The 19,233-nt window shown below is 41.3% G+C and overlaps 1 pseudogene; it reads right to left on the bottom strand.

Annotated features, from left to right (window-relative positions):
- Positions 1 to 16,433: 16,433 nt before the first annotated feature.
- On the bottom strand, positions 16,434 to 17,526 carry LOC129669515 (melanoma-associated antigen B4-like; annotated as a pseudogene).
- Between the last annotated feature and the right edge of the window lie 1,707 nt (positions 17,527 to 19,233).

The following is a 19,233-nucleotide window of genomic DNA, read 5'->3' on the forward strand; positions in this document are numbered from 1 at the left end:
TGGTACCTTGTCAACTCTTCCTCGTCAATGGGATCCAAAAGCACTTTGAGAGTGAGGTGGAGGTGCCCACATGGGCAAAGAGGACTGCAAATATAATTATCTGAAATGAACATATGTATGAAAGAAGCTCTTTACATTGTAGGTGATCCAAAGTAAGGAATAACACCTGCAGGGACTTTTAGGCTTCTACATAAACAAAAAAATCAAGGTAATTAGAACTGCTCTTCTGTGAAGAGAGGAGCAGTTTGGTAGTGTTCCTTCTGTTTCTATTTTTTGTGGAATAGTTTGAAGAATATTGGTGTTAGCTCTTCTTTGAAGGTCTGGTAGAATTCTGTGCTGAAACCATCTGGTCTTGGACTTTTTTTGCATGGGAGACTTTTGATGACATCTTCTATTTCCTTGGGGGATATAGGACTATTTAATTGGTTTATCTGGTCTTGATTCAGTTTGGCAAGTGAAATTGATCAAGAAAGTTGTCCATTTCATTTAGATTTTCAAATTTTGTGGTGTATAGGCTTTTGAAGTAAGATCTAATGATTAATTGTTTTTCCTCAGTATCTGTCATTATGTCCCCCCTTTCAATTCTGATTTTGCTGATTTGGATAGTGTCTTTCTGCCTTTTAGTTAGTTTAGCTAAGAGTTTGTCTATCTTCATGATTTTCTCAAAGAACCAGCTCTTGGTCTCATTGATTCTTTGAATTGTTTTTTTATTGTTTTGTTTTGTTTTGTTTCTAATTGATTGATTTCATCCCTGAGTTTGATTATTTCCAGCCGTCTGCTTCTCTTTGGTATTTCTGCTCCCTTTTTTTCCCTAGGGCTTTTAGGTGAGCCATTATGTTGTTTGAATGAGAGGTTTCAAATTTCTTCTTGAAGGCACTTAGTGCTATGAATTTTCCTCTTAGCACCGCTTTCATTGTGTCCCGTAAGTTTGGGAATTCATTTTCATTGAATTCTAGGAAGTCTTTAATTTCTTTCTTTATTCCTTCCCTGACCCATCTGTCATTTAGTAGCGAGTTGTTCAGTTTCCATGTGTGTGTAGGCTTTTTGCTAATTCTATTGTTGTTGAGGTCCAGCTTTTGTCCCTGGTGATCAGCTAGGATACAAGGTTTTCCAAGCAAATGGACCCAAGAAGCAAGCAGGAGTAGCCATTCTAATAACTAATAAAATAGACTTTCATCCAAAATTAATAAAAAGAGATGCGGAAGGACACTTCATACTCATCAAGGGAAAATTCCACCAGGAAGACATTACAATCCTGATCATGTATGGCCCCAGTGCAAGGGCACCACATTTGTAAAAGAAATATTAATAAAAGTGAAACCACACATAGATCCCCATACATTAATAGTGGGAGACTTCAACACCCCACTCTCAACAAAGGATAGGTCAACAAAACAGAAAGTACACAAAGAAACAATAACTCCCACAGATGCCATGAATCAAATGGACCTAACAGACATCTACAGAACCTTTCACTCTAACACAAAAGAATTTACCTTCTTCTGAGCACCTCATGGAACCTTCCCCAAAGTAGACCATATAGTTGTTCACAAAGCAAGCCTGAACAGATACAAGAAGATTGAAATACTCCCATGTCCTCTTTGTAAAAGTAATCCATCAAATCCAGTTTGTGCTACCCATAGGCTCTTAGAAGTGGGGCCATCCACTGGAACATGGCCTATCCAGCAGAGGCCACACCCTTAAAAAAGTGACTCTCCATCTGTAATTCATCAACTGTCTACAGTAACTCAGACAGAGTTAGAGGCTAGTGAACTCCTTCCACTTCCATGGTAGAATACTGATTGACTTGTTTTTGACCTGGCTATTGTTTCCTTTTTAAATGTATGTTTAGTATGGGAGAAATGGTTCGTCCAGCAAAGGCTGCACAAACTTAGTGACTTGAGTTTAATTCCAGAACCCTTGTAAAGGTGGGAAGAGAAAACTGCTCAAATCTGTCCTCTGACTTACACATGCAAACACACCATGACATGTCTGGCATCTTATAAATGAATTTTAAGAATACTTTTATTGCCTGACAGACATTTTGTAGTTAAGTTGAATTAATTCAAACAGGAACTGCATGAGACTGGGGGAAATGAAGCAGTGTGACTCTAGAAGAATCATGAAAAGAATTGTGGTCTTGAACCTCTCACTTACCAGCCACCTGAACTAGAAAATATGTTCATTTTGCATCTTGTAGGAATGTTGGATTATATATATGTGAAGCAGCTGGCAAAATGAGCTGCAAATATTGGGCCTTTGGTAAAATAGCTATTGTTATTATGATTACCTCTTATCTCTAGGAATTTTTTTTAAATTTTATCCAGAAGTCAAACAAAAAACAAAACCAAAATCATCAACAACAAAAACCAAACAAACAAAGAAAAACTTAATTCAGCCAAAAATGTATTATTCAACATAAGGTCAGGATTTTGCCAGAATTCCTCTCAAAACCTGTGGCCCCTGCTTCAATGAACAGCAAGCATTCCCCTCCATCCCTGATGCTTTACCTAAAAAAAATTATTTTAAATAAAAAAAAATGTGTTTTCACCACTATAAAATCTAGTCCTACTGTGGAGTTTTGCTTAGTTAATGGAATAAGGTATGGCCAACTCAGGGCAAGGACTACTAGCCCTGTACCAACCCAGTACTACAACTTAAGTGTTTATCCTCAGTTGCTATTTCTTCAACCTCTGAAAATATACATAACATACTGATTTCTACACTGTGTTAAACTGAGATATAAAAGGAGAGTAAAATTCCTATCCCTGCTCCATGCAGAGATCGGTTCTGCTTTACAATTTCAAAGATCAAGAACTATTTGCCATTTCAGGTTTAGTTATTCAACAATGTGGATCACCACATGAGAGTCTGGCACCTGCTCATGCTAGCCTTATGTGAAATACAGTTGATTTAAAATGATCTGTATAATAAGTACCACACATAGCACAACTGGCAGCTCAGAAGAGCTATGTGGGTACAGGTGAGCCGGCCCATGAGGGAATAAGAGCAGGAGAGCTGCCCCTGCTCCTTGCTGGCTGCAGCACTGGATTAGCCAGCCTGGGAAGTGCTATAGAGCTTCTCCTGGTTGTGCAGGTGCAGGAAAGCTGGCAGGCTAACCAACTCAGCTGCCACCCATGCCCAGATACAGTGCTTTGAGATTGCCTACCATATTTCTCATACCTATGAACTACTGAAACATGTGAAATGGCCAGTCCTGCAGATCCAAAGCTGCAGGATCTCCATGAAAAAAAGCAACAACAGGATATCCAAGAAGGTTCCAATGAGGATCCATTATGGCAGAAAGCAGAGGCCTTGAAACAGACTCACTGAATTACACTGGCAAGTAAAGATGTGTAGACAAACTGGAATACTGCGGGATACACTGTGACACACTGCAGCTTCCAAGACAAGTTGTTTTCAATGTTTTGTTTTGTTTTGTTATTTCCTTGGGGGATGGGTAAACTGGTTCCAAGGACAAAGGGCACGTACAAAGGGACTAGAAGATGAGTGGGATTGGGGTGCACGATGTGAAACTAACAAAGAATAAATGAAAGATATTTTTAATTTTTATTTTTATATTAATTACATTTTACTCACTTTTCGTCCCAGCCCTAGCCCCATTCCTTATACCCTCCCAATCCCAGCGCCCCCATCTCCTCCCATTCCCCTCTCCATGTCCACTGATGTCCAGTTACATCAGGTCTCATCAGGCCTGGCTGCATTGTCCTCCTCTGCAGACTGGTAAGACTGTTCCCCCATCAGTTGGAGGTGACCAAAAAGCCAGCCACTGAGTTCCTGTCAGAGACAGTCCCTGTTCCCCTTACTAGGGAACCTATTTGGACACTAAGCTGCTATGGGCTACATCTGAGCAGGGGTTCTAAGTTATATATATGAATGGTCCTGGGTTGTAGTATCAGTCTCAGAAAAGACCCCTGTGCCCAGATTTCTTGGTTCTGTTGCTCTCCTTGTGGCTCTCATGTCCCTTCCAGGTCTTTCTATCTCCTCCTGCTTTCATAAGATTCCCTGCACTCTGCCCAATGTTTACCTATGAACCTCAGCATCTGCTTTGATACCCTGTTGGGTAGTGTCTTTCAGAGGCCCTCTGTGAGAGGCTCTTGTCCTGTTCCCTGTTTTCTTTCTCTTCTGATTTCTGTCCCATTTGCCTTTCTGAGACAAGATTGATGATCTTACCCAGAGTCTTCTTTCTTTCTTAGCTTCTTTAGGTGTACAGATTTTAGTATGTTTATGCCATACTATATGTCTAATATCCACTTATGAGTGAGTTTATATCATGTATTTCTTATGGCTTCTGGGGTATCTCACTCAGGATGATCATTTCTAGATCCCACCATTTGCCTGCAAATTTCATGATTTCCTTGTTTTTAATTGCTGAGTAGTATTCCATTGTGTAAATGTACCACAATTCCTATTTCCATTTCTCTGTTGATGGACATCTGGGTTGTTTGCAGCTCTGGCTATTACAAACAAAACTGCTAGGAACATGGTGAGCAAATGTCCTTATTTCATACTTGAGCATATTTTGGATATATGCCTAGGAGTGGTACAGCTGGATCTTGAGGAAGTACTATTCCTAATTGTCTGAGAAAGTGCCAGATTGATTTCCAAAGTGGTTGTACAAGTTTACATTCCCACCAGCAATGGAGGAGGATTCCCCTTTCTACACATCCTCTCCAGCATATATTGTCACTTGAATTTTTGATCTTAGCCACTCTGACAGGTATAATATAACATCTCAGTGTTATTTTGATTTACATTTCCCTGATGACTAAAGATGTTGAGCATTTCTTTAAGTGTTTCTCTGCTATTCGATATTCCTCTATTGATAATTCTCTATTTAGCTATGTTCCCCATTTTTTAATTGGATTACTTGATTCATTGTTTTTTAACTTCTTGAATTCTTTATATATACTGGATATTAGCCCTCTGCCAGATATAGTTTTTGAAGATAATTTCCCAGCCTGAAGATATATGAGGATGGAAAGATCTCAAATGTTCATGGATTGGCAGGATTAACATAGTGAAAATGGCCATCCTACCAAAAGCAATCTATAGATTCTTTACAATTCCCATCAAAATACCAACACAATTCTTTACAGACCTTGAAAGAATAATTCTCAAAATCATATGGAAAAACAAAAAACCAAAATAGCCAAAACAATCTTGTACAACAGATCATCTGGAGGTATCTCCACGCCCTACCTCAAGCACTACTACAGAGCAATAGTAATAAAAATGACATGGGATCAATATGGTGGTGCAGAGCCAAAATGTTGACTAGCACACACAGCTTCTGAGCTGTGGAAGAGCTAAAAGTCTGAATTGGTGAGTGGAAGGACCTCTGAACCCAGGAAAACAATGGTGAGGCTTTCTAAACAACAGGGAACATCACAGGAGGTGAAAACCCGGGGAGATCCTGTTAGAAATAGACCGTGTTCCCCTTACTTTGGAAAACTACTTGGTTACTGAGCTACCACGGGACACATCCGAGCAGAAGTTCTAGGTTATATCCATAGATGGTCCTTGGTTGAGGATCTCAAGGGCAGGCTGTTTGACCACCCCCCCCCAGGGGAGGAGCAGTCTGTTAGGCCACAGAGGAGGACTTTGCAGCCAGCCCTGAAGATACCTGATAAAACAGGGTCAGATGAAAGGGGAGGAGGTCCTCCCCTATCAGTGGACTTGGAAAGGGGCAGGGAGGAGACCAGGGAGGGAGTGTGGGGTTGGGGAGGGAATGAGGGAGCGGGATACAGCTAGGACACAGAGTTAACAAAATGTAACTAAAAAGAAAAAAAAAAAAACCCGGGGAGGTCACCCTGGGACTTGTTTGGAGAAGGAAAGAAATGACGCTTTGATCTCCTGGCACTCTCCTCCCCCAGACCTCCTTCCTCCTTGACACAGCGGACTCATCATCGAGATTCTCAGTGCAAACCTAACTGCCTGGGGTCTGCAGCCGCTGAGGCAGAGCTCCAAGCCCTTTAGTACTCCAGCAGTACCCGTCTCGGAGTCCCAGATCCACGCTGTGGCTGCACCATCCTCCCAGGGCCCGAGTCTGCTAGACCCCATACTGGCTCCACAAGATCGTGATCACTGATGGTATGGCCCGCTCAATCCCACAGTGACAGAGAATACGCTATATACTCATCAAAACCAGGCATAAATGCCATACAAGCCTGGAACACCAGGCACTGGGGCTCCCAAGCTTGGAGAGCACAGTGGAGAGACCGCAGGACTTCCCAGAAGGCATCTGGACTAGCAACCCAGTCTCAAGTTACAGTGGGACTTCCTAACCTGGCGGCAGAGCAGCACTGACCTGGCGGGGCACATCAGCCCTCCAGTTTAAGACTAACCAGGGCCAAACCAGAGAATAGAGAGCCTGGTTACCCCAATTCCTACTGATGTGACCACCTTGAAACGCCAGCTGCAGCAGGACCTCATAACCTGGCAGTGACAGCAGCATGGAGATGGCGGAGCACATCAAAGAAGCAGGGCCAAACCAGAGAGCAGAGATCCCAGATATCCCGATCTCTGCCAAGGGACCTGCCTGTAAGTGAGTGCACCCTTGAGAATCTGCAGATCCCCAGATCCTGGGTCTTTCTAAAACAGAAGCCAGGCATCGAACCCCTCCCACTCACATACCCACTTTGGGAAACAGAGGGTCACTTGGGACATTGAAGCACTTGCTCTGTGGGTCCAATTGAGGAGTTAAGACAGTTTAATTCCAGAAATTGTGCCGCAACCATCACTAGCGCCTGCTACATATACAGGGCAGAGACCCTCCCACTGACTCAAAGGTTCAACATTATCTATCACTCTGCCCCCGAGACACTTCCACGCACACTTCCACACACACACATACACAAACACACATAAACACCCACACACACACACACACACACACACACACACACACACATGCCTGCATTTGCCCTGTTTGCACCTGCATACTTTTCTCCCACAGGTACAGATAGTCCTCAGCAAACGCTGAGGACACAGGACTTCTCTCAGCTTCCTGAAGAAATCTCCAGATGCCAGAGAGAGACAGTACCAGTCTGAACTGTAGAACCCAAAAACAAACAGGGAAGGTTTCAGATAAGCCAATGGCCAGGGGTAGGTGAAAGAACACTTACAACATAAATCAGGACATCATGACTTCACCAGCAACCCCCAAAATTGACGGATACTCCAATTCAACAGAAGCACAGGAAAATAACTTTAAAGCTATGCTTACCCAACTATTTGAGGCTCATAAAGAGGAAACAAACAGCTCTCTCAGAACAATAACCATGCAAATTCAGTCAGTTAAAGAGGAAATGAACAAATCTTTCAAAGACTTGGCCAGTCAATTGGAGGTAAAGAAAAAAGAAATAGACAAAATTCTTAAAGAAGCACAGGCAAACAGCCAAACAAATACAGGCACATGTAGAAATAAAATTAGTGGCATATAAAAAGGAAATGAACAAAAAAATAGAGACCACCATAAAGAGACAGGAATCCACATTCAAACAGATGAAAGAAATGGTGCAAGGCATGAAAACAGAATTAGACTCAATAAAGAAAACACAAACTGGAAAACCCTTGAGCTGGAGAACTTGGAGATAAGATCAGGAACCACAAAGATAAGCATCACCAATAGAATACAAGACATGGAAAAGAGAATCTCTGAAGCTGAAGATATACTCGCAGAAATTGATATTTCTCTCAAAGAGAAAGTAAAATCAGAAAAGTCCCAAACACAAAATATCCAAGAAATCAAGGACGTCATGAAAAGACAAAATCTAAGAATAATAGGAATTGATGAAAAACAAGACTTCAGGCTCCAAGGTCCAGAAAATATTTTCAAGAAAATCATAGAAGAAAATTTTCCCAACTTAAAGAAAGAGATGTCCATAAATATACAAGAGGCCTACAGAACACCAAATAGACTAGACCAGAAAAGAAACACATCACTTCACAACATAGTCAAAACACTAAATCTACAGAACAAAGAAAAGATATTAAAAGCAGCAAGGGAAAAAGGCCAAGTAACATATGATGGTAGAACTATCAGAATCACACCGGACTTCTCATCAGAAACTATGAAAGCTAGAAGGGCCTGGGCAAGTGTCATGGAGACTCTAAGAGATCACAAATGCCAACACAGACTACTATACCCTGCAAAGCTTTCAATCAGCATAGATGGAGAAAAGAAAATATTCCATGACAAAACTAAATTTATGCAATATCTACATAGCAAACCAGCCCTACAGAAGATACTAGAAGGAAAACTCCAATCCGATGAAAACAACTTTACCCAAGAAAACATGGCATACAGATAACATCCCAACAAAAAATGAAAAGAAAACAAGCAATGAAACACAGTAAGATCACTGACTCCAATAGAAAAGAAACTAACATTTATTGGTCAATATTATCTATCAACATCAATGGACTCAAATCGCCAATAAAAAGACACAGACGAACAGAATGGGTGCATAAACAGGACCCAACATGATGCTGTGTCCAAGAAATGCACCTCTGCAACAAAGATAAACATTACCTCAGAGTAAAAGGCTGGAAAAATATCTTTCAAGCAAACTGACCCAGAAAACAAGCTGGGGTAGCTATCCTAATATCTAATAAAATAGACTTTCAACCAAAATTAATCAAAAAAGATGAGGAGGAACACTACATTCTCATCAAAGGGAAAATCCACCAAGAGGACATCACAATTCTGAACATCTATGCCCCAAATACAAGAGCGCCTACATTCATAAAGGAAACATTACTAAAACTTAAATCACACATCAATCCCAACACCTTGATAGTGGGAGACTTCAACACTCCACTTTCCCCGAGGGACAGATCATCTAGACAGAAACCAAATAAGGAAATAAAGGCACTTACAGAGGTCCTAAAATAAATGAACCTAATAGATGTCTACAGAACTTTCTACCCAAATGTAAAAGAGTATACCTTCTTTTCAGCACCTCATGGAACCTTCTCCAAAATAGATCATATAGTTGGTCACAAAGCAAGCCTCAACAGATACAAGAAGATTGAAATAATCCCCTGTATTCAGTCTGACCACCATGGAATAAAGCTGGACATCAACAACAATGGAATTACAAAAAACCCTACAAGCACATGGAGACTGAACAACTTGCTGCTCAATGATAGCTGGGTTAAGGAAGAAATAAAGGAAGAAATTAAAGAATTTCAATGAAAATGAAGGTACAACATACCCTAATTTATGGGACACAATGAAAGCAGTGCTCAGAGGAAAATTCATAGCACTAAATGCCTTCAAGAAAAAATTTGTGTCATCTCATACAAGCAACTTAATGGCCCAACTGAAAGCCCTAGAGAAAAAAGAAGCAAATGCACCACCCAAGAGGAGCAGGCGGCTGGAAATAATCAAACTCAGGGCTGAGATCAATCAACTAGAAACAAATAAAACTATTCAAAGAATCAATGAAACCAAGAGCTGGTTCTTTGAAAAAATCAACAAGATAGACAAACCTTTAGCCATACTAACCAAAAGGCAGAGAGAAACTATCCAAATCAGCAAAATCAGAAATGAAAAGGGGGACATAACTACAGACACTGAGGAAATCCAAACAATCATTAGGTTGTACTACAAAAGCCTATATGCCACAAAATTCGAAAATCTAAAAGAAATGGACAATTTTCTTGGTAGATTCCATTTACCAAAATTAAGTCAAGATCAGATAGGAATATTTAATAGTGCTATTTCCCCCAATGAAATAGAAGCAGTCATCAACAGTCTCTGTTCCAAAAAAGGAACTGGGCCAGATGGATTCAGGGCAGAATTCTACCAGACCTTCAAAGATGTGCTAACTCCAATTATCTCCAAACTATTCCACAAAATAGAAACAGAAGAATCATTAACAAATTCATTCTATGAAGCCACAGTCACCTTACTACCTAAACCACAAAAAGACCCAACAAAAAAAAGAGAACTTGAGACCTATCTCTCTAATGAACTTTGATGCAAAAATACTCAATAAAATCCTTGCAAACAGAATCCAAGAACACATCAAAGATATCATCCACCATGACCAAGTAAGCTTCATCCCAGGCATGCAAGGGTGGTTCAACATAGGGAAATCCATCAATGTAATCCACCACATAAACAAAATGAAGGAGAAAAACCACATGATCATCTCCTTAGATGCCAAAAAAAAGCATTTGACAAAGTCCAACACCCATTCATGTTGAAAGTCTTGGAGAGATCAGGGATACAAGGCACATATCTAAACATAGTAAAGGCAATATACAGCAAACCTACAGCAAGCCTAGAGCCAACATCAAACTCAATGGAGAAAAACTTAAATCAATCCCACTGAAATCAGGGACAAGACAAGGCTGCCCACTCTCTCCATATCTCTTCAACATAGTACTTGAAGTCCTAGCCAGAGCAATAAGAGAACTAAAGGAGATCAAGGGGATACAAATTGGAAAGGAAGAGGTCAAAGTGTCACTCTTCTCAGATGATATGATAGTATATATGAGTGAGCCCAAAAATTCAATCAGAGAACTCCTTCAGCTGATAAACACCTTCAGCAAAGTGGCAGGATACAAAATCGACTCAAAAATATCAGAAGGCCTCCTGTATACCAAAGACAAAAGGGCTGAGAAAGAAATTAGGGAAACAATACCCATCACAATGGCCACTAACCACATAAAGTACCTTGGGGTGACACTAACCAAGCAAGTGAAAGACCTGTTTGAAAGAAACAGTCTCTGAAGAAAGAAATTGAAGAAGATCTCAGAAGATGGAAAGATCTCCCGTGCTCATGGATTGGTAGGATTAACATTGTGAAAATGGCCGTCCTGCCAAAAGCAATCTACAGATTCAATGCAATTCCCATCAAAATACCAACTCAATTCTTACAGACCTTGAAAAAAAAGGTTCTCAGCTTCCTATGGAGAAAAAAAAAACCCTGAATCTCCAAAACAATCCTGTACAACAACAGATCATCTGGAGGTATCTCCATCCCCAATCTCAAGGTGTACTACAGAGCAATAGTAATAAAAACTGCATGGTATTGGCATAGAAACAGAAAGGAGGATCAATGGAACCGAATAGAAGATGCAGAAATAAACCCACACACTTATGAATACTTGATTTTTGACAAAGCAGCCAAATCCATTCAATGGAAAAAGACAGCATCTTCAACAAATGGTGCTGGTCCAACTGAATGTCTACATACAGAAAAATGAAAATAGATCCATATTTATCACCCTGCACAAAACTAGAGTCTAAGTGGATGAAAGACCTCAACATTAAACCAGATACTCTAAATCGGTTAGAAAAAAAGTGAGGAACAACCTAGAACTCATTGGCACAGGAGACAACTTCCTGAACAGAACACCAACAGCACAGGCTCTAAGTGCTCCAATCAATAAATGGGACCTCATGAAGCTGTAAAGCAAAGGACACCATCATCAAAACAAAATGACTGCCTACAGATTGGGAAAGAATCTTAACCAACCCTTTATCTGATAGAGGGTTAATATCCGGTATATATAAAGAACTAAAGCAGCTGAAAAGCAACAAATCAAGTAATACAATTAATAAATGGGGAAAAGAGCTAAACAGAGAATTCTCTGTAGAGGAATATCAAATGGCAGAGAAACACTTAAAGAAATGCTAAACGTCATTAGCCATTAGGGAAATGCAAAGCAAAACGACCCTAAGATTTCACCTTATACCCATCAGAATGGCCAAGATGAAAAACTCAAGTGACAACACATGCTGGAGAGGTTGTGGAGAAAGGGGAACCCTCCTCCATTGCTGGTGGGAATGTAAACTGGTACAACAGCTTTGGAAGTCAATCTGGCACTTACTCAGACAATTAGGAATAATGCTTCCTCAAGACCCAGCTATACCACTGCTAGGTATATACCCAACATTTGCTCAAGTACACAACAAAGACATTTGCTCAACCATGTTCGTAGCAGCTTTATTTGTAAAAGCAGAACCTGGAAACAACCCCGATGTCCATCATTGTAGGAGTGGATAACGAAACTGTGGTATTTTTACACAATAGAATACTACTCAGCAATCAAAAATAAGGAAATCATGAAATTTGCATGCAAATGGTGGGATCTAGAAAAGATGATTCTGAGTGAAGTATCCCAGAAGGAGAAAGACACACATGGTATATACTCACTTATATAGACCCACAAGATAAAATAAACATTATGAAGTTTATTTTCTTCATAATGTTTGTTATATCTTGTAGGTCTATATAGGAGAGAAACTATAAAGCAGAAACGAGGTAAGATGATCAATCCTCACTTAGAAAGACAAATGATATATGCATTGGACATATGACAGGAGTCTACTGCAGAAGGCATCTGAAAGATCCTACCAAGCAGTGTTTCAAAACAGATACTAAGAGTCATAACCAAACCTTCAGCAGAAGGGGAGCTAGTATGACAGGGAAAGGATAGGAGCCCCACAAGGACCCAATATATCTGGGCACAGGGTTTTTTTTCTGAAACTGTTTCTCCATCCTAGGACCATGTATGGATATAACCTAGAACCTTTAGTTGGACAAAGCTTGTGGTAGCTCAATAACCAATTGGTTTCCCATAGTAAGGGGAACAGGGACTATCTCTGAAAGGAACTCAATGGCAGGCTCTTTGACTCCCCACCCCTCAAAGGAGGAGCAGTTCTGCTAGGCCACAGAGGAGGACTTTGCAGCCAGTCCTGAAGATACCTGATAAAACAGGGCCAGATGAAAGGGGAGGATGTCCTCCCCAGTCCGTGGACTTGGAAAGGGGCAGGGAGAACCTGAGGGAGGGAGGGTGGGATTGGGAGGGAATAAGGGAGCGGGATACAGCTGGAATACAGAGTTAATAAAATGTAACTAATAATAACAAACAATAAATAAAATTTAAAAAAAAACTACATGGTACTGGCATAAGAACAGAATAGTTAATCTTCTATGAATAGAAGTTCCAGAAATTAACCCATATACCTACAGATATTTGATTTTTGACAAAGAAGCCAAAACAATACAATGGAAAAAAGACAGCATCTTGAACAAGTGGTGCTGGTCTAACCTGATATCCACATGTAGAAAAATGCAAATATAAACTGATTGGCCTGCTCTTTGATCACCTCCCCATGAGGGGGGGAACAGCCTTACCAGGCCACAGAAGATGACAATGTAGCCACTCCTGATGAGATCTGATAGACTAAGATCAGAAGGAAGGAGAGGGGAACCTCCCCTATCAGTGGACTTAGGGAGGGGCATGCATGAAGAAGGGGGAGGGAAGGTGGTAGTGGGAGGGGAGAAGGAATGGGCTTATGGGGAGATACAAAGTGAATAGACTGTAATTAATAAAAGTTAAAAAATAAATAAATACAAAAGAAAAAAGATTTAATTAATCAAAAAAAAGAAAAGAAAAATGCAATAGATCCATAATTTTCACTCTGCACAAAACTAAAGTCCCAGTGGATCAAAGACCTCAACATAAAACCAGTCACACTAAATCTGTTAGAAGAAAAATTGGGGAAGAGCCTTGAACTCATTGGCATAGGAGACAACTTCATGAACAGAACAGCAACAGCGCAGGCTCTAAGATCAACAATCAATAAATGGGACCTCGAGAAACTGAAAAGCTTCTGTGAAGCAAAGGACACTGTAATCAGAACAAAATGAAAGATTTTTTTTTAATGAATAAGCTAGGCTGCCTTGTCTGGCTTCAATGGGAGAGGATGTGCCTGGACCTGCAGTGACTTAATATGCCAGGCCTGATTTGTACCCATGGTAGAAACTTCTTCCAATTTGAGGAGAAGGGATGATGGGGAAGGGGTACAAGGTGGGGACTGGGAGGCTACAGTCAGTATGTAAACTGAATAAATAAATTAAATAAAAATAAAATAAAATAAGCCAGGCATGGTGGTGCATGCCTTTTTTCCCAGCATTCAGGGAGGCAGAAGCAGGTGGATTATTGTGAGTTCGAGGCCAGCCTAGTCTACAAAGCAAGTCCAGAATAGCCAAGGCTACACAGAGAAACCCTGCATTGGCTAACTAACTAAATTAATTAATTAATTCCCTCTATGGTGTGTGGGAGGGCACATGGATCTCCCTGGGAAACAAAAGTAGAATAGATTTTGCAGGTGGAATGGGGCACTGGTGGAGATGAGAGAAGGTGGGGTCAGGTAGGGGAGGGAGGGACAAAGGGAGATAGTACCAGGAGAGACAACTGGAATAGGCAGGCAGTTAGGGGGCAATGTGGAAACCTGGTGCAGGAGAAACTTCCTGGAACCTATGAGGTTAATCCTAGCAAAAACTCCTAGCAATAGAGGATATGGAGCCTAAATTGGCCATCTTTTGTTACCAGGCTAGGCTCCCAGTGTTGGGACTTGTGACACCAATCGAGCGACAAAACCTCCAACCAACCACCTGTCCTGCCTGCAAGATGCAATGGGGAAATGGTGGCATGGAGTTTGTGAGAGTGGCCAACCAATGACTGGTCTAACTTGAGGCCCAAGTCATGAGAGGGAGCCCATAATCAAAACTGCCTGAATGGCCAGAAGCTGGATGGCTCAGAGACCTAGGATAGAATCAAACACAATTGACAAAGAAAAGTCAATGAATGATTCCTGATGATATTCTGCTATACTCGGACCAGAGCCCAGCATAATAATGAGCTGATGGGAGCAGGTATAGAGAATCACAGCCAAATATTAGGCAGAGGTTGGGAAACCGAGAGAAAGAGGGGGATGGCAAAGGACTGTAGAATCCAGAGAGGTCAAGGACACCAGGAGAACATGGCCCATGGAATCAACTAAGCAGGGTTCATAGAGACTGAAACTGCAACCATGAAGCCTGCACTAGTCTGTGCTATGCCCTTTGCATATTCCCTAACAGTGGGAGTGGTGGCTGTCCCTGACTCTTTTGCCTGCTTGTGGGACCCTTTTCTTCCTTCGGGGTTGCATTGTCCAGCCTTGATATGAAGGCTTATGCCTAGTACTTTAGCATCTTGGTATGCCTTATTGAGCTGATATCCTTGGGAAGGAACAATGGATGTAAGAGAGGAAAGGTGCAGGGAATGGGAGAAGGGTGAGAGGATCTGTAGTCAGGATATATTCCATGAGAGAATAAAGAAAACAAATCAGAAAAAAACCCAAATTGGAATCTTATGAAAGAATGGGGAGATAGAAAGACCTGGAGGGGACTGGAGTTCCACAAGGAGAGCAACAGAACCAAAAAATCTGGGCATAGGGATCTTTTCTGAGGTTGATACTCCAAACAAGGATGATGCATGATAATAACCTAGAACTCCTGCCCATGGCAGCTCATTGTCCAAATAGGTTTCCTAGTAAGGGGAACAGGGACTGTCTCTGACATGAACTCAGTGGCTAGCTCTTTGATCACCTCTACCTAAATGGGGGAGCAGCCTTACCAGTCCACAGAGGAGGACAATGAAGCCAGTCCTGATGAGACCTGATATGCTAGGGTCAGATGGAACTGGAGGTCAGTGGACTTGGAGAGGGGAATGGGAGGAGTAGAGTGAAGGAGGAAAGGACTGGGAGGGGATGAAGGAGGGGCTACAACTGGGATACAAAGTGAATAAATTGTAATAAAGAAAAAATTTAAATATTAAACATGTTGAATATAAAAAAGGAAGACAAATCAGAAAAAAAACCCAAAACAACAAAATAACCTTTAAGCAAATAACTTGCAAAGTCCTAAATCCCAAAGTATCTTACCTTGGAAATTTACAGTTTACCAACTCTCACCTAGACCTTCCTTGCCATCATCCTAGTTCAATGTTAGTGTACTACACCATTTTATATAATACCTCCTCTTAGAGTCTAAAACCTATGGATAGGAGAAAAGTTCTCTGGTCTTAAAATTGTCAGTACCAACAAAGCCTTTCAAAGAGCAGATAACCAACCAATGATAACAAATGATCTATTGTGCAAATAGATCATTTTTTGCATTTTATTCAGTTAACAGGTATATTTCTTCAAACTTTACCAAAAAGTGAAAAAGAAAAGTGATTAAGAGAAAATAGCAGTTTACATATTTTGTTTGTTTTCCTGTTTTAAGAAACAAATTACACTCTTTCACACATTTCAAAGAAAAACTCAATTATAAAGTCATGGTTGCTTGCCCATCAACTTAAAGATTCAAGGGTTTTTACAATGTAATAGAGAATATCAAAATTCTTATACTTCAATCTTCCAGCAACAAATAATATGACCTATGCCATTTATACCTATGGGTTCTCAATCTAAATAAGGATTCCAAGAAAAGTGAAACACTTGAAAAATATTAATGTATTATCAAAACACAAGAAGATATGTAATATGAACTATCAGCCTCTCACTACTTTTAAGTTGGGAAACCCTGTTACATTTAAGGATATATCTGCTTCTAATCTCTTTAGGAGAAAGAGGAGTCACAAGGTGTGACTTTAGATTCTGCCTTGTCTTTGTTAGTAGTGTCACAACTCCCTCCAGCTTCAGCTTGGGCTCTCTCTTTCTGATCTCTCAAGGCTCTTTTTGATGAGATGGGATGGCCTGAGGAACAGTCTCATTAACTTTAGCTAAAAACTCCAGGACTTTCATCTTGGTTGTTTCTGCACGGGCTCAGGGACCCCAATGGAAATCACTGGATGAAGGAACACTGTTGGCTACCTGCCGGTATACCAGGTACTTTTCCTTAACTAAATCTTTGGTGATGAATTTTTGGGGCTACCCAAAGATTATGTGCACCTTCCAATCATAGATTCCCAAAATATTCAGAAATTCCTAGATCTGTGCCTCAAAGGCATGGTTGCCATTTAAGAACATCAGAGGCATCAGAAGCCCATTCTGGGGAAATGGCAAGCTAGTGATCAGAGACCCACCAGTACTGGAATCTAACTTGCTAACAAGGGTGTAGTAACTACAGTTGGGCTTGATTTCCTTCACCTTGAGACCAAAGGCCAGCTGTATGTGCTCAGAGGCTTTCTTAGGGATCTCAGGGAACTGTTCCTTGAACTTTTAGTTGATAACTCTCAGCATTTCTCTCTTATTCATTGGCTGTTTTATTATGTACTTGCAGAGCAAGTACTGTATCAATATTCCTGTCTTCCTTGATAGGAGATTGTCCTCTGGGTTCTCAGTAGAGTGTGGGGCCCTGGAGCAACTAGGACCTTCCTTCCTTTGGCCTTTGGCAGCTTTGCCTTTACATTCTGCCTGCAACACCTTTACCAGCAGTGACAGTGGGAGCCTTGCCCTGAGAGTTCGACTTCTGAGGGAAGCTAGCTTTAGAGGTGCTTGCAAAAGCATCTCCAGAATCAGGAGCAGAGCAGGATGCTGACTCTTTTCTCTGCTGTCTTGTCTTGAGCATCCCTGAGTGCCTGGGCCTCATCTTGTACCTGATGGCACTTCTCACATGAATGAGCCACATTCTTGTGCCCCTGAGCATGTTGGCCATGATTAGACACAGCAGGTAGGAGTGTGGCCTGGAAATCAAGTACTTTTTGGGACATGGATGAAGGATAATGAGATTCTGTAAGTACTTTAAAGGGGATCATAGCACTTTGACTTTTAGCAACCTGCATATACAAGTTCGTGTACAAATATACAAGCACTAGTCTAAGAACCCATGTGGCTCTTCATATTAGTTTGAGAAAACAGTGAAGGATGTTACAATGTGTCTAGGCTACAGGCAGCCAGGCTCCCCTAGGGCTGGCTTGGTGATAACATGTACTGGTAGGATTCTCAGTTCACACACAGTATATTTGGCAGGTTCTAGATCCTCTCTTTCTAGTGCTTCTCAGCAGCTGAAAGCTGTAATCCCCCTAGTAGCTATGAAAGAAAATGCAGGAGGCTTTTCCTCCCACTGCGTCTATAAGGAGGCATTGCTAACATCTCCATGGGGATCTCTTGCTTGTTTTTACGAGCTCCTTAATTCTCATTAAGTCTCCATCTAGGACCAAGAACCTTCCTTTCTGTTGTACCTTCAGCCACAGGATTTCACTTAAATGTGGTACAACAAAATGATAGAAGTCTGAGCTTACAAACTGTGTTCTGAGGCTCCAAGTGCTGACTGCCAAAACAGCCTCAGAGTACTGTTTCCCTATACTAGGTTTGAGGAAGAGGTTCTGTCAGTCTTCAGCGATTGTTTATACAATGAATCCTGAAGTACATAGAGAGGGCAGTTAGCCCTCGCTATACTTAAACCTCACTGTCACTTAACAGGGAGTGTGAGAGTGCCTCTATGTAGGCATATTCACCACATTCACCCAACACTGTGGCTGGTAGGTTAAGGCCACTATGTATCAGGCTGAGCTGGAGCGCACAGACATTCTCCTACCTCTGCCTCCAGATGCAGCTCATGCCTTTATTTCCCAACCCTTTCAAAGCAATGGCAGGAGGAATTCCAGGCCAGCCAGACCTACAAAGTGAGAGTCAGTCAAAACAAAACAAAACAAAACAAAACAAACAAAAAAAAATCAAAGACCTTACTTACTCAAATGCTCCACCACCCCACGTCCTTGCTATCAGGCCTTTTTTTTTTTTTTTTCTTTAAAAAAAAATAAATGTTTATCTTGGGGGAGTCAAGAGGCTGTGTGCCTTTGTCCACAATGGCTGGAGTCAGTTTTCTCCATCCCCTATGCATGTTCAGGAGATGGGTGATCTGGCCCATATGTAGCAAAAAGACACTAAGCTGTTTTGCAGCTCCTTCTTCTGTGGTCTTTACTTCTTCTGGGGGCTGAAAGCAGGGGGGACCACTGTACTCTCGGAGACCCTCTGAGTGGAAATAATGCTCCAATTGAGTTTTAAAAGCGCTGCCCCAGGCCTTCCCCAGGGTTTCTGCTGTGACTTGGTCTACAAGGATGACTATGAGGACAACAGCAGAATCTCGATGGATCAACTACAAGGGATAAAGGAGGACAGAGAAACCAACAGGAGTAGGGAACAACATTTTCTGGAGTCTACTCTATCATGGGTGATGGGTTCTCACTTTGATTCCAGAGAAGTCAGAGAAATTCACCCTCAGAAGGTCAGGCAGAATGCTTCCGTAGCAGCAGGAGCAGTGGTGTCTCCTCCTGCATACTGAGATCTTCACCTTCACAGTGTAAATGAGAAAGAACTATGTTCGGTTAAGTTTGCCTGGGGTCTCCAACAGCTAGTGGTAGGGATGTGTTGCTAAGGGACCAAGCTGTTTCAGAATCAGAGTTCCTTGAATATCA

The sequence above is a fragment of the Psammomys obesus genome, unplaced genomic scaffold (assembly GCF_907164565.1).
Source record: "Psammomys obesus unplaced genomic scaffold, mPsaObe1.curated_primary_1811, whole genome shotgun sequence".
Lineage (NCBI taxonomy): Eukaryota > Metazoa > Chordata > Mammalia > Rodentia > Muridae > Psammomys > Psammomys obesus.